Here is a 12,702-nt window from a genome sequence, read left to right as displayed (position 1 = left end):
AAGGCCTATGAAGGTGCACCGCTCCACTCAAGTTCCGCCGTCCGTTCCCGTGTTGGAGTCAAGTTCCTGGTGTGTCCTGTGGCTCCACCCGACGCGTTTTGTCACACGCGTGACTCATCAGGGGCGTGGTTAGCCACAGGACGCCAGGCTTTATAGGTGTACGTATTCCGTATTGTTGCCCCTCTTCCGGCTTGTACAGCCGGCCATGGGGGGTATTGCGTCTGCTCCAAGATGGCGCCTGTGCGCCGTAATGACGCCACATCCAGGTGCGCTCTCTGCTACGTCGTGGGGCGGGAGTCTAGGTTGTGCGCTCCAACGTGGGGCGGAATGTGCGCTCCGGCATGGGGCGGAAGTGCGCTCCAGCGTGGTTACGGGCTAAGGGCTGAGAGTCCGTTTTACAATAGTTTTGGAAAGTCCCACTATACTTTTTATGCACCAGATTCTTTTCAGTGAGTGACAAACCTGGACTGCAGGAGGCTAGTTTAGCACCCGGACTCTTGCCCAGAGCTGTGCTGTTGTAATACGTGCAATATGTGATCCAGCAATGTCTGGGTGAATGACAAATTGTTAACTAAAAAACATATCTTGATGGCTGCATATGTTGCTCCAAACTCTGTACAATACATATTATTCTGCATTAATGGTGCGTTTCCTAATGTTCCAGCTACCAGTACCATGTGCATCTTAAATGCCCAGAGCAGGTGTAGGAATTTATGGATCATGTTTACATACTTTTTTTTTTTTTTTTCTTCTTCTTTTTCTGACGGATGCCACAGCGGATTGCCTGCTCCTCCCCTTAGCGTCATCTTTGCTGACTTCTTTAGCCAATAGAAACGCACAGGAAGGAAGGACACATTTTTGACATATGTTTAAACGGACTGGAAACGTATGCCGCAAAAGCACAACATTTTGAAAAACGGATCAGTTTTTAGAAAAACTGATCCATTTAAAAAACACATTCCGATCTGCAACCTGAGAAGTGTGGACTGACCCTAATGCTGGGAATACACCATGAGATTTTTTTGGGGGGGCAGATGGTTGGTTCGATAGGAAATTTCCAACAGGTCTGGTCTGATTTTTGATCTTTTTTTTCTGATCGACTTCTCATAGAAGTGAATTAAAAAACGATTGGGAAATCGATCGGACAGTAAATCTGCTAAAAAATCTCAACATGTATTCTCAGCATTACACGGTGCTGCCACGATTAGTACCATGTGTTTTTCCCTAGAGACAGCGACCGAATGCAGCATCTTCTTGACACCTGGGTAGAGTCATGGTTGTAAATCCCCACCTCCCTTACGTGGCTATTTATCTTTTTCTTCAAGTCTTCCTTTTGGTGACATATTGGGCTATTTTGGGCTCCCCTTGTCTCTGTCCTTCCCTTTTCAAGGTGCACAGCCACTTCCTCTTCGACTCATAAGAGAAAACTAAGGAGAAATAGTGAATAGCATGTGGGCCAGGATGACTCTGGCAGAGCGGGATTTGGTTTCGTTATCTGGCTGTGATGTAATGTTATATGGATGTATACGCAGGTGCTGTGTGAGTGTTAGCATACATTGTAGTGTTTACTTGCCCTGCCGTGACCCCGGCACCTGCTGGACATTAACCTCAGCGCCTGCCTGCAGCACCAGGGTCACACAGAGGTGTGAGGGTCACACTGGGGGGGGCGTCCTTAAAGGAAGCGCCCATCCTCCACTCCATACACTGTCCTGAGGGGGAATCCCTTGTAGGATGACCCACATAGGAGTGAAGTGCTAGTTTTTCTGCAACTAAAACATTACTGGCTTACAGGGTCACTTCAGGCAGAAGAAAATATCAGTGTTTTCTGCATGCTGGAAACCTAAACTACATAATGGTTTCTGCCCTCCTGAGTTCCCAGCTCTGCACATCTACATTACATTACTGCAACTCTGTCTACTCCAGCCGGATTCTATCTCTCGGGACACTGCTGGAGAGATCTCTGAGATCTCTGCCCTCCTGAGTTCCCAGCTCTGCACACCTGCCACACTCAATGCCTAAAGCTCCCGTTCTCTCTGCTAGATTGTTCTGATTCTGAGGCCCCGTTCACATCTAAAAGCGCAAAACGCTAGTGCTTATTGCTAGCGTTTAGCGTGACGAAATCACTGGACACTTCTGCGATTCCGAGCGATCGCAGTCAGCACTTTATGAAGCACTGTACCGCGATTGCTCCAGAATCACGGCAAAATGCTGCAGGTAACACGTCTTGTGATTGGCGCTAATCGCTTCAGTGAGAACACTGCCATAGGGTAATATAGCCACTAGCGCTTTAAAAAGCACCAGCGCTGTAGCGATTAGCGGTAATCACTTGCTAATCGCTCAGGTGTGAATGGGCCCTTAAGGTGGCCATACACTGATAGATTTGCAGCGGATTCAACCATCAGATTTCTGTCAGATGTCTGTCAAATCGAATCTGACAGGAATCTATCTGATGTGTGCCACACACTAGGAACAGATTCTATTGGAAATTGATCTAAATGCATTATTGGACCATTAGATCCAATGCAACTCTATGGGCCATCGATCTGCAGCCAGCAGCAGATCGACCTAGATTTTCCATCCTGTCAGATCAAATCTATCAAAATCGGCTGCAAATCTATCGATAGATTTGATAGAATCGATTTCCGATTGATTCCATAGAATCGAGGGGCCCATACACTGGTCGATTTCAGTCATTGATCGATTCTATAGAATCGATCAATGGATCAGAAATCGATTTCTATCAAATTCCCCATTCGATCGATTTCGATTTATTTGATCTATCTGACAGGATGGAAAATCTAGGTCGATCTGCTGCAGGCAGCAGATCGATGGCCCATAGTGTTGCATTGGATCCAGTGGTCCAATAATGCATTTAGATCGATTTTCAATCGAACCTGTTCCTAGTGTGTGGCACACATCTATCGGATGGTCGAATCTGCTGAAAATCTATAAGTGTATGGCCACCTTTAGGGTCCACAGTGATGAAATCCCTGCCTTCTGCATTCCCAGCTCTGAACATTTGCAGCACCAATTACTAGGATTCTTCTCAGAGACTCTGGTGATGAGATCTCTGCATTCCTCAGTTCCCAGCTCTGAAAACCTTGGCCATAATCCATAAGAGATCACACCCCCAGATTCCACCTGTAACTGAAACATCTTGTTTAGATGGACCGAGTATCCTAGATACTAGGAGGGAGTCAGACAGCACATTGTGCTTGGGCATGATTTCCAGTATTGGACACCGCAGTCAGCACTTCGTCAGACATCCTCCCCTGTACGTGCAGCTCAGAGGGCAGTCTCTGTAATCTGGAGACTTTGCCCTTCTACTGATTTCAGGACTGAATGACGTTCTGTGACCCAGATATCACTTCTGCATAACTTCTGATAGCTGTCTCACCTCCTGCCAGCTGTCTCACCTCCTGTGCCCACTGCGGCCTCTCTCCTCTTTCTGTGCCCCCCTGCGGCCTCTCTCCTCTTTCTGTGCCCCCCTGTGGCATATCTCCTCTTTCTGTGCCCCCCTGCAGCCTCTCTCCTCTTTCTGTGCCCCCCCTGCAGTCTCTCTCTTCTTTCTGTGCCCCCCTGCGGCCTCTCTCCTCTTTCTGTGCCCCCCTGCGGCCTCTCTCCTCTTTCTGTGCCCCCCTGCGGCCTCTCTCCTCTTTCTGTGCCCCCCTGCGGCCTCTCTCCTCTTTCTGTGCCCCCCTGCGGCCTCTCTCCTCTTTCTGTGCCCCCCTGCGGCCTCTCTCCTCTTTCTGTGCCCCCCTGCGGCCTCTCTCCTCTTTCTGTGCCCCCCTGCGGTCTCTCTCCTCTTTCTGTGCCCCCCTGCGGCCTCTCTCCTCTTTCTGTGCCCCCCTGCGGCCTCTCTCCTCTTTCTGTGCCCCCCTGCGGCCTCTCTCCTCTTTCTGTGCCCCCCTGCGGCCTCTCTCCTCTTTCTGTGCCCCCCTGCGGCCTCTCTCCTCTTTCTGTGCCCCCCTGCGGCCTCTCTTCTCTTTCTGTGCCCCCCTGCGGCCTCTCTTCTCTTTCTGTGCCCCCCTGCGGCCTCTCTTCTCTTTCTGTGCCCCCCTGCGGCCTCTCTTCTCTTTCTGTGCCCCCCTGCGGCCTCTCTCCTCTTTCTGTGCCCCCCTGCGGCCTCTCTTCTCTTTCTGTGCCCCCCTGCGGCCTCTTCCTCTTTCTGTGCCCCCATGCGGCATCTCTCCTCTTTCTGTGCCCCCTTGCGGCCTCTCTCCTCTTTCTGTGCCGCCCCTGCGCCCTCTCTTCTCTTTCTGCTCCCCCCCCCCTGCAGCCTCTCTCCTCTTCCTGTGGCCCCTGCGGCCCCTCTCCTCTTCCTGTGGCCCCTCTCCGTCTTCTGTGCCCTCTGCAACCTCTCTCCTCTTTCTGTGCCCCCCTGCGGCCCCTCTCCTCTTCCTGTGGCCCCTCTGTCTTCTGTGCCCCCCTGCGGCCTCTCTCCTCTTCCTGTGGCCCCTCTCCGTCTTCTGTGCCCTCTGCAACCTCTCTCCTCTTCCTGAGCCCCATGTGGCTCCTCTTCCTTCTGTGCCCCCTGTAATTTCTCTTATCCTGTGGACTCTCTCCAGCAGTTTGGACGTTTTGGACATTTGTACACATGGTACAACTTCCCATCCCATCACCCGTTGATCGGATGGGAAATTGCATTGTGTGTTCCCAGCATCAGAGAGATGTTAGCAGGGGAGGTGACAGCTGCAGTGTCAGAGAGGTGTAAGCAGGGAGAGGGGAAAGCCACAGTGTTGTAAAGGTTTAAGCAGGGAAGGGGACAGCTGCAGTGTTAGGTTTAAGCAGGGGAGGGGACAACTGCAGTGTTAGGTGTAAGCAGGGGAGGGGACAGCTGCAGTCTCAGCGAGGTGTTAGCAGGGATTGCTATTCCACTGTGCATCTCACTTTCCTGTCTATCCTTTCAGCTAAGTGAACCAAGAACAGACTTTGTACCATTTAGTTTGATATGCATGGGGAGCCTTCAGGCACGCAGTCCATGCTCAGCTTTCCCGTGAGAAAACCCAGCATGCTTTGAAAACGGAGTGTCCGAACCCCTCTGAACTGATAGTGTATTGGTTAGGTGAGATATGAATCCCATCTACATTACATGTATAAGATGAGACCTCAGCAGTGATTTCCCTGAGGTGATTATTTTCAGCCCTGTCACAGATGCAGATAATCAGCATGTGGGGAAATCACGGCGGTCAGATAAGGCGGGATTATATTCGGCCTGCGGTAATTACTCATTAGCTGCACATTAATCGTTGCTGATCTGCTTATGTTGTCTCTTATCTGATAATCCTGAGAGAGGATCGCTTCTCAGTCACATCCAACATCCCTGGAAAATATCATCTGCGCTCTCACCCAAGCAATCCCACCAGATCTGCTTATTCTAAAGCCTGCTACACACATCCAAATTTTATTGGCCAATTTTACCATCTCCTTATAATATGAGGGTTAACAGATTTTGAGTACTACGAGCAGATTGTGTAGGTAAATTCTCATATTGCGGTGTCTCGTCAGTCGGGGGGTTGCGGTATCTCCAGAACCAGTTCTAGATATTTTGCTGCCTGAGGCGAACTTGTGAGGATGCACCCCTCTCCCGATTTGGAATGATCGCGCAGCACCCGAAAATTTACTCTGCTTTATTTAATGTGCTCACATGACATGCTGCAGCTTAACACAATACCACACCAGCTGGTTGTGAGTCTGTGACAAACAAACTGCTTACCCTCAGCCACTCCATTCCTCCTCAGTCAGGACAGCAGTGACACCTCCTCCCTTCTGCTGTGCAAGTCAAATGAAACACTGCTGCTCTCCTGCCGCCCCCCTCCTCACTCACTGTAGACTCCTCACACAGCACAACAAGCTGCTTTTCTGCAATGATGACCTCTTCACCTCTTGCTTCTCCCCCACCTCTGACTGCTGTTAGTGTAAACACAGTACCAACATGCTGCCCCTGTAATCTCTGCACCTGTAGCAAATGTTTCACCTTGCCTCATGAGAACCGACCCTGGGTATCTCGTCAGGCAGCCATTATTTGGTTGTAGCATGAGCTCTCAGTATGAGGCGAGTCCTCCAGAGATGCGGGCAGCGTGTGTTGAACATGTGAGCTGGATTGTCAGCCGGCTCCAGCATACCGGGCCTCAGGCAGTGTGGCATCGCAGGATATTGCAGGCCGCGGAGGGTAATGGGGGAGCTCATGTGTTACGGGGGCTGCATTTCACATTCAGGTATGTCACACTGACCACACTGATTATCCCCAGACTGTCTGCAGGGACAGGACGTACACCCATGTGCCTGCTGCTGCCATATACCAGCCAGATACAGGAATAACACCGCCGTACTGTCAATACGTCTCCTGTCTGCTGATTACTGCTGCCGTGTGTGTGTGTGTGTGTGTGTGTGTGTGTGTGTGTGTGTGTGTGTGTGTGTGTGTGTCTCTCTTGAGAACAATGTGATGTACACATGCTATAGAAGTCGTTGGAAATGTCAAACTACAGATTTTGTCGTATCGGGTGACAATCGATGCAAAACGATGACGAGCAACCTATATTGTGCATTTCCCCTGATCCATCTGGCAGATCAACTCAGACGACTGTTGGGCAGAGATCATGCAGTAGGCCACGGGTACAGTGCATGTGCACTTATTTAAATGACTTAGTTTGAAATATCGGTGTGTGGACAACGTAGTTTGACAGACTCATTCTTTCTCTTTGTTAGGGGTAAAGCCATTTGCATGACATTGGTCATTTGTTTAAAGTGTACCTGAAACAGGTAAAAAATGTTTTATACATGCCTGGGGCTTCCTTCAGGCCGATCGGTCCCTCGCTGTCCTCCTCTGCCGCCTGGATCCTCCGCTAGGCGGCCCAGTGACTTCGCAAGTCGGCGCCAGTCAGCACAGGCACAGTTCGGCCGCGCACGCTCCCGTGGTGATGGGAGTGCGATGGGGCGTGTGCAGCCAGGCCGCACATGCACAGTACACCCGACTTGCGAAAGTCCCAGGTATGTATAAAACATATATATTTATATAATTTATTTTTTATTTTTTTTTTACCGTCTCAGGTTTCCTTTAAGGCGTCTTTAATCTAGCGTTTGTACGGTCCTTTATATGTGGAGAGTGGTGATGTCACAGCTGTAGAATATAATGTTTTAAGAGAGGTGATGTCACTATAGAATATAATGACCATCTGGAGAGCAGTGATGTCACTACTGTAGAATATAATGACCATCTGGAGAGCAGTGATGTCACTACTGTAGAATATACCTTATATGTGGAGAGTGGTGAGGTCACTTCTATAGAATAGAACGCTAATCTGGAGAGAGGTGATGTCACTCCTATAGAATATAACATAAATCTAGAGAGCAGTGATGTCACTCCTATAGAATATAACGTTAATCTGTAGACAAGACAAAAAAGACAAGACAAATAACATTTATATTGCGCTTTTCTCTTTGCGGACTCAAAGCGCCAGAGCAGAGCAGCAGCCACTAGGGCGCGCTCTATTGGCAGTAGCAGTGTAAGGGAGACTTGCCAAAGGTCTCCTACTGAATTAGTGCTGGCTTACTGAACAGGCAGAGCCGAGATTCGAACCCTGGTCTCTTGTGTCAGAGGCAGAGCCCTTAACCATTATACCATCAGCCAACTAGAGAGCGATGATGTCACTACTATAGAATATAATGTAAATCTGGAGAGCGGTGATGTCACTATTATAGAATATATCGTAAATCTGAAGAGCGATGATGTCACCCCTATAGAATACAACGTAAATCTTAAGAGCGGTGATGTCACCCCTATAGAATATAATTAAATCTGAAGAGCGGTGATGTCACCCCTATAGAATATAATTAAATCTGAAGAGCGGTGATGTCACCCCTATAGAATATAATTAAATCTGAAGAGCGGTGATGTCACCCCTATAGAATATAATTAAATCTGAAGAGCGGTGATGTCACCCCTATAGAATATAATGTAAATTTGGAGAGTGGTGATGTCACTACTATAGAATAAAACTGTGTGTGTGTATATATATATATATATATATATATATATATATATATATATATGTATATATATATATATATATATATATATATATATATATATATATACACACACACACACACACACACACACACACACACACACACACACACACACACACACACACACACACACACACACACACACACACACACACACACACACACACACACACACACACACACACACACACACACACACACACACACACACACACACACACACACACACACTCTCTCTCCAGCCGTTCGTCAGTGGGGTGTGGAGCCGCAGTGTGCGGAAGAAGCAGGTTTCACGCTGAATTATTTAGGCTCTCTCAGTAGATGCAGGATGGAGCGGCGCTGTGTTCTGTAACGTGTGGCACGTGAAGGCTGCGTACTCCATGCCGACAATGACTGGCATCACATGAGGCTGGATGAGAGGATTGTACAGGAAGTGCTGCGCTGTATCACATGGTAATTCAGAGAAATGCTGTCCTTTCGTAGTATTCTAAAACATGAAAAGATCACCATGCAAAAAAAAATTGTTTGAAAAATATTACATAACAAAGGAAGTCGGTCACCGACAGATGTATTTACCATCTATCAGTCATTTTGACCCCCCCGCCCTTATTTTTTTTTTCTTCTTGTGTTGCTAGGATCCAGTAAAAACTGCGAATCTTAATTTCGATTTCTAGTGTGAAAGAAGCCTCAATGCGATTTTGCAGCTCTTGTACTAGTCAGAAACTACCAACTTACCCAAAATTCCTTCACCGATCTTCAAAACGGCTGATCGCAATCATTAATCATTTCACAACTTCTGCTACTAAAATAAAATTGCTGCCAGAACCCCTGAGAATCGCTGCTGAAATTGCTTTACATAATGCTAGCAAAAACAGTGGTCTGTGGTGGGTCGCAGGCCTTGGCTAGTGCTGTCTCTGGCAGTGAGTTACGACCTCTCTGCCTCATGTTACCATCTAGGTGCTAACTGACACCCCCCTTCTATAAATGCCTGCACTGTGGCCTCATAGTTAAAGGTACTCCGAGCACCTCTCATGGGTATGCCTTTAAGACTCCGACTAGTACTGCAAAGTACTTGAAGATGCATACCTTTCTGTAGCTTGTGCTCTCCTCTTTAATTTGATGCCTGAATCGCCATTCTACACCAAATAGTTTTTGTTCGATCTCAATTTAAAAATTGCAGCTGCCATCTATCTGGCTATGTTATAATTTCAGTCACCCCTGTCTTTTCCGTTAGAGAAGTGCATCACTGAATGAAGCAGGAAGAGGAAGTGACACGCATGGCCATTGCAAGAGGCTCCTCCAGAGGGGTCATAGCACGACTTTGTTGGAAGTCGTCTGGCTTAAAGGCATGCCCATGAGGGGTGCTCGGAGTCCCTTTAAAAAAAATAAAATAAATAAAGCTAAAGTGACAGAATTTAAAATAGAATACATAAATTGTTAGGGAGCTTTTTATATGCGTAGGCCATGAGGGTATATTACTGTTATGATTGCAAATAATTGCTTGTAATTATTGATAGGGTACATTGAAAAAATTAAAATAAAGACGCCTTTATTTCCAAATAAAATATTGTTGCCACACATTGAACTAGACATCATTGGACATCATTTTAAATGTTGTAATAACTGAGACAAATGGGTGAATAGAATGTGTGGACTTTATCTATCTACAGTCGCACGTTGATTTTAAAATTATAATGGCTGAAAACTGAGAAACCGTATTCAATTTTTTTTCTTTTTCCTATTAAAATGCATATAAAATAAAATAATTCTTACCAAAATGTACCACCCAAAGAAAGCCTAATTCATGGCGAAATAAAATAATGTATAAATCATTTAGGTGTGTTAAGTAGTGGTAAAGTTATTGGCGAATGAATGGAAGGAGCGCTGAAATGTGAAAATTCCTCTGGTCCATAAGGTAAAAAACCCTGTAGTGATGAAGTGGTTAAGATGCCTATTAATAGTACAACTATACAATATTTTCCTCAGATGCGATAATTGGATCAGATTTTTACAATTGAATTGTACAGAAAACCACGCAGTATGTGGAGAAAATCGATGTGAAATGTTTCTATGGGTGATTGGAATACAGGGTTTTGTGGATCAGAATGTTGGATTTTACGATCGTATCTGAAGAGAGAAAGTGGCATAATTATGGGGACAATCGATAATCAGCTTCCGATTACGAACGTTCCTGCAAATCTGATCAAATGATCGCATCTGAGGAAAATATTGTACCGTTAATGGGCAGCTTTAATGTGGGTTGTCTGTCTATTGGTGTTTCGGATGGAGTGTAGATCTGAGCCTGGACAGTGCCTCTTGTTGTTGCACAGAGCATGCTGGGACGTGTAGTGCATCGGCGCCCCCAGCTGACCCCACATTCCTGGGAAGCGATGAGATCTGATTGTTATTGCAGATGTGGGGTGGGATTGTCTCCTCAGGTAATGGCGATTGTGTGGGGAGGAAGCGTTGGCCGCTCGCTGCGCTCCTCACCTCTGTCCTGTGTGGAATGTTGGCACCGAGGCTGATTGCTGAGGGTCCCGAATGTCCCCCCAGGGCCTGCAAATATGCGTGTGAGAACGCCCTGACCGGTCCACCCGGTCACAAATGGATTTTCTACAAATATTAGGAAAAGGCCGAGCGGCGGCGCGGGGCAAAGGGCGACCGGACGCCACGATCTGGCGGTAAAACATCACATTGTTGATTTGGAATTGTCCTGGGCAGATTGGAGGGCGACTGTGGGGAATGTGGCGTCTCGGCCCTGGAATGTGCAGGTCCTGCCAGGTCAGCCATGGTGCGAGGGGCACACAGCGGGCGGAGGGGCTCATTCTCATACAGTGTATATAGATGGGACAGACCCCAGCCCAGAGGCAGCGCTGCAATTGCCACAAGACTGATTGCTGCATTACCCTCTGTGCGACGCATGGGGGATGGGGAAAATCATTCAAGACAAGAGGGACCCTGATGCATGTTACACCATGTTATGTGGATGCTGATGGGGGGGGGGGGGGGGATAAATCACTAAATAGACTTCAGGAATGAGATCTCTGTTCTCCTAAGTTCCCAGCTCTGAATGCCCCACATACCCCCATCCCCTCCCCCCCCCTTGCTGAATTCTTCTACCTCTGAAGGACTCCTGTGATGAAATCTCTGTGCTCATAAGTTCCCAGCTCTGCACAACTGCTGCACCCGTTACCAGAGCCTTCCCTACCCCTGCTGGATCTCTCTCTCCTTCTAATGCTGGGACTATACGGGTTGATTCTGGCGCTCGATTCTGCGATCGATTCTCTTATCTTGCGCTCATTTGCCTTATCTTTTTTTCAATTAACTTCAATGGTGAATTGAAATTATCTATTGAGCCATCTTATCAGCTCAGAATCGAGCTGTGTATTCCCAGCAATAGTCCCTGGTGGGAAAATCTCTGCTATCCTGAGTTCCCAGCTTTACACACCTGCTGCACCCATTACCAGAGCCTCCCCTCCGCCTGCTTCATCTATCTCTCTGGGGCACTGATGGTGAGACCTCTGTGCACCTGACGTCCCAGCTCTGCACACCTGATACCCCATTACTAGGACCTCCCCTCCCCATGCTGGATTCCCCTCTCTTGTACTTTGGTGGAGAGATCTCTGTTCACTTGTGTTCCCAGCTCTGCACACCTGCTGCACTCCTTACCAGAGGCCCCTGTCCTCCTGCTGGATTCTTCTATTTCGTAGGGACTCTGGTGGTGAGATCTCTGTGCACCTGAGTTCCCAGCTCTGCCCACCTACTGCTCATTAAAGGGGAACTGAAGAGAGAGGTATAGGGAGGCTGCCATGTTTATTTCCTTTTAAGCAATACCAGTTGCCTGGCAGCCCTGCTGATCCTCTGCCTCTAATACTATTCGCCATAGCCCCTGAACAAGCATGCAGCAGACCAGGTGTTTCAGACTTTAAAGTCAGATCTGACAAGACTAGCTGCATGCTTGTTTCTGGTGTTATTCAGATACTACTGCAGAGAAATAGACCAGCAGGGCTGTCAGGCAACTGGTATTGAGTAAAAGGAAATAAATATGGCAGCCTCCGTATACCTCTTACTTTAGTTCCCTTTAACAGAGGCTCCCTGCTAGCTGGCAGTAAGAAGTCATCCCTGCTGTCAGGAGAAAGTACAGGAAGCACGCAGGTGACTCCGCCCACAAATATATGATCAGTGTTACAGTCAAACAAGGAGCAAGTGGAAACCACTAATAGTAATTAAAGGAGCCCAAAGCTAATACATTTTATTAATGTATTAATCAATGGCAACATCTGAACACGTCATCTGATCAGTTTTAGCCGGTGTTGTAGCTGTAGTTTCCTCCGGATGTTATTCTGGGGACCGTTATAGATTGTGGGTGGAAATAATCAATACATGTGAGAGGAACTGAGGCATTATCCCTCTGCAGAGACACGTGACTCCAGTGAGGATTCATAAAAAGTGTAATTGATGCCGGCTGGCCGCATGGCCTGCGCTGTCACATGACCACCAGATTTAGAGCCGCTATTTATACATCCGTGTGTGACTGACGGAGTTAACCCCTCCAATGCCAAGAGAAAGCACAGCATCCGCTGGGAGGGGATCACTCCACTGCTCCGAAACGGTAGGTGAGGATGCCAGGGACCTTGCATACACCAATGTCATGTGCCAGGGCCCCTGTCA

General features: G+C 47.7%; 1 protein-coding gene across 4 annotated transcripts in view; it reads left to right on the top strand.

Annotated features, from left to right (window-relative positions):
• The window catches only part of SLC29A1 (solute carrier family 29 member 1 (Augustine blood group)), a 151,697-nt gene that overhangs the window by 102,789 nt on the left and 36,206 nt on the right, over nucleotides 1–12,702 (top strand). The window contains exon 1 of one of the 4 annotated variants that reach the window (XM_068232657.1): nucleotides 12,555–12,643. The exons of the other annotated variants lie outside the window; for them this stretch is intronic. The gene's annotated coding sequence lies outside the window, so the exon portion shown is untranslated. Of the gene's footprint in view, nucleotides 1–12,554; nucleotides 12,644–12,702 lie in introns of those variants that run through there. 4 annotated transcript variants of the gene reach the window in all.

Source organism: Hyperolius riggenbachi, chromosome 4, assembly GCF_040937935.1.
Source record: "Hyperolius riggenbachi isolate aHypRig1 chromosome 4, aHypRig1.pri, whole genome shotgun sequence".
Classification (NCBI taxonomy): domain Eukaryota; kingdom Metazoa; phylum Chordata; class Amphibia; order Anura; family Hyperoliidae; genus Hyperolius; species Hyperolius riggenbachi.
The sequence above is the reverse complement of the archived record's forward strand: the minus strand, read 5'-3'. Positions and strand labels throughout refer to the sequence as shown.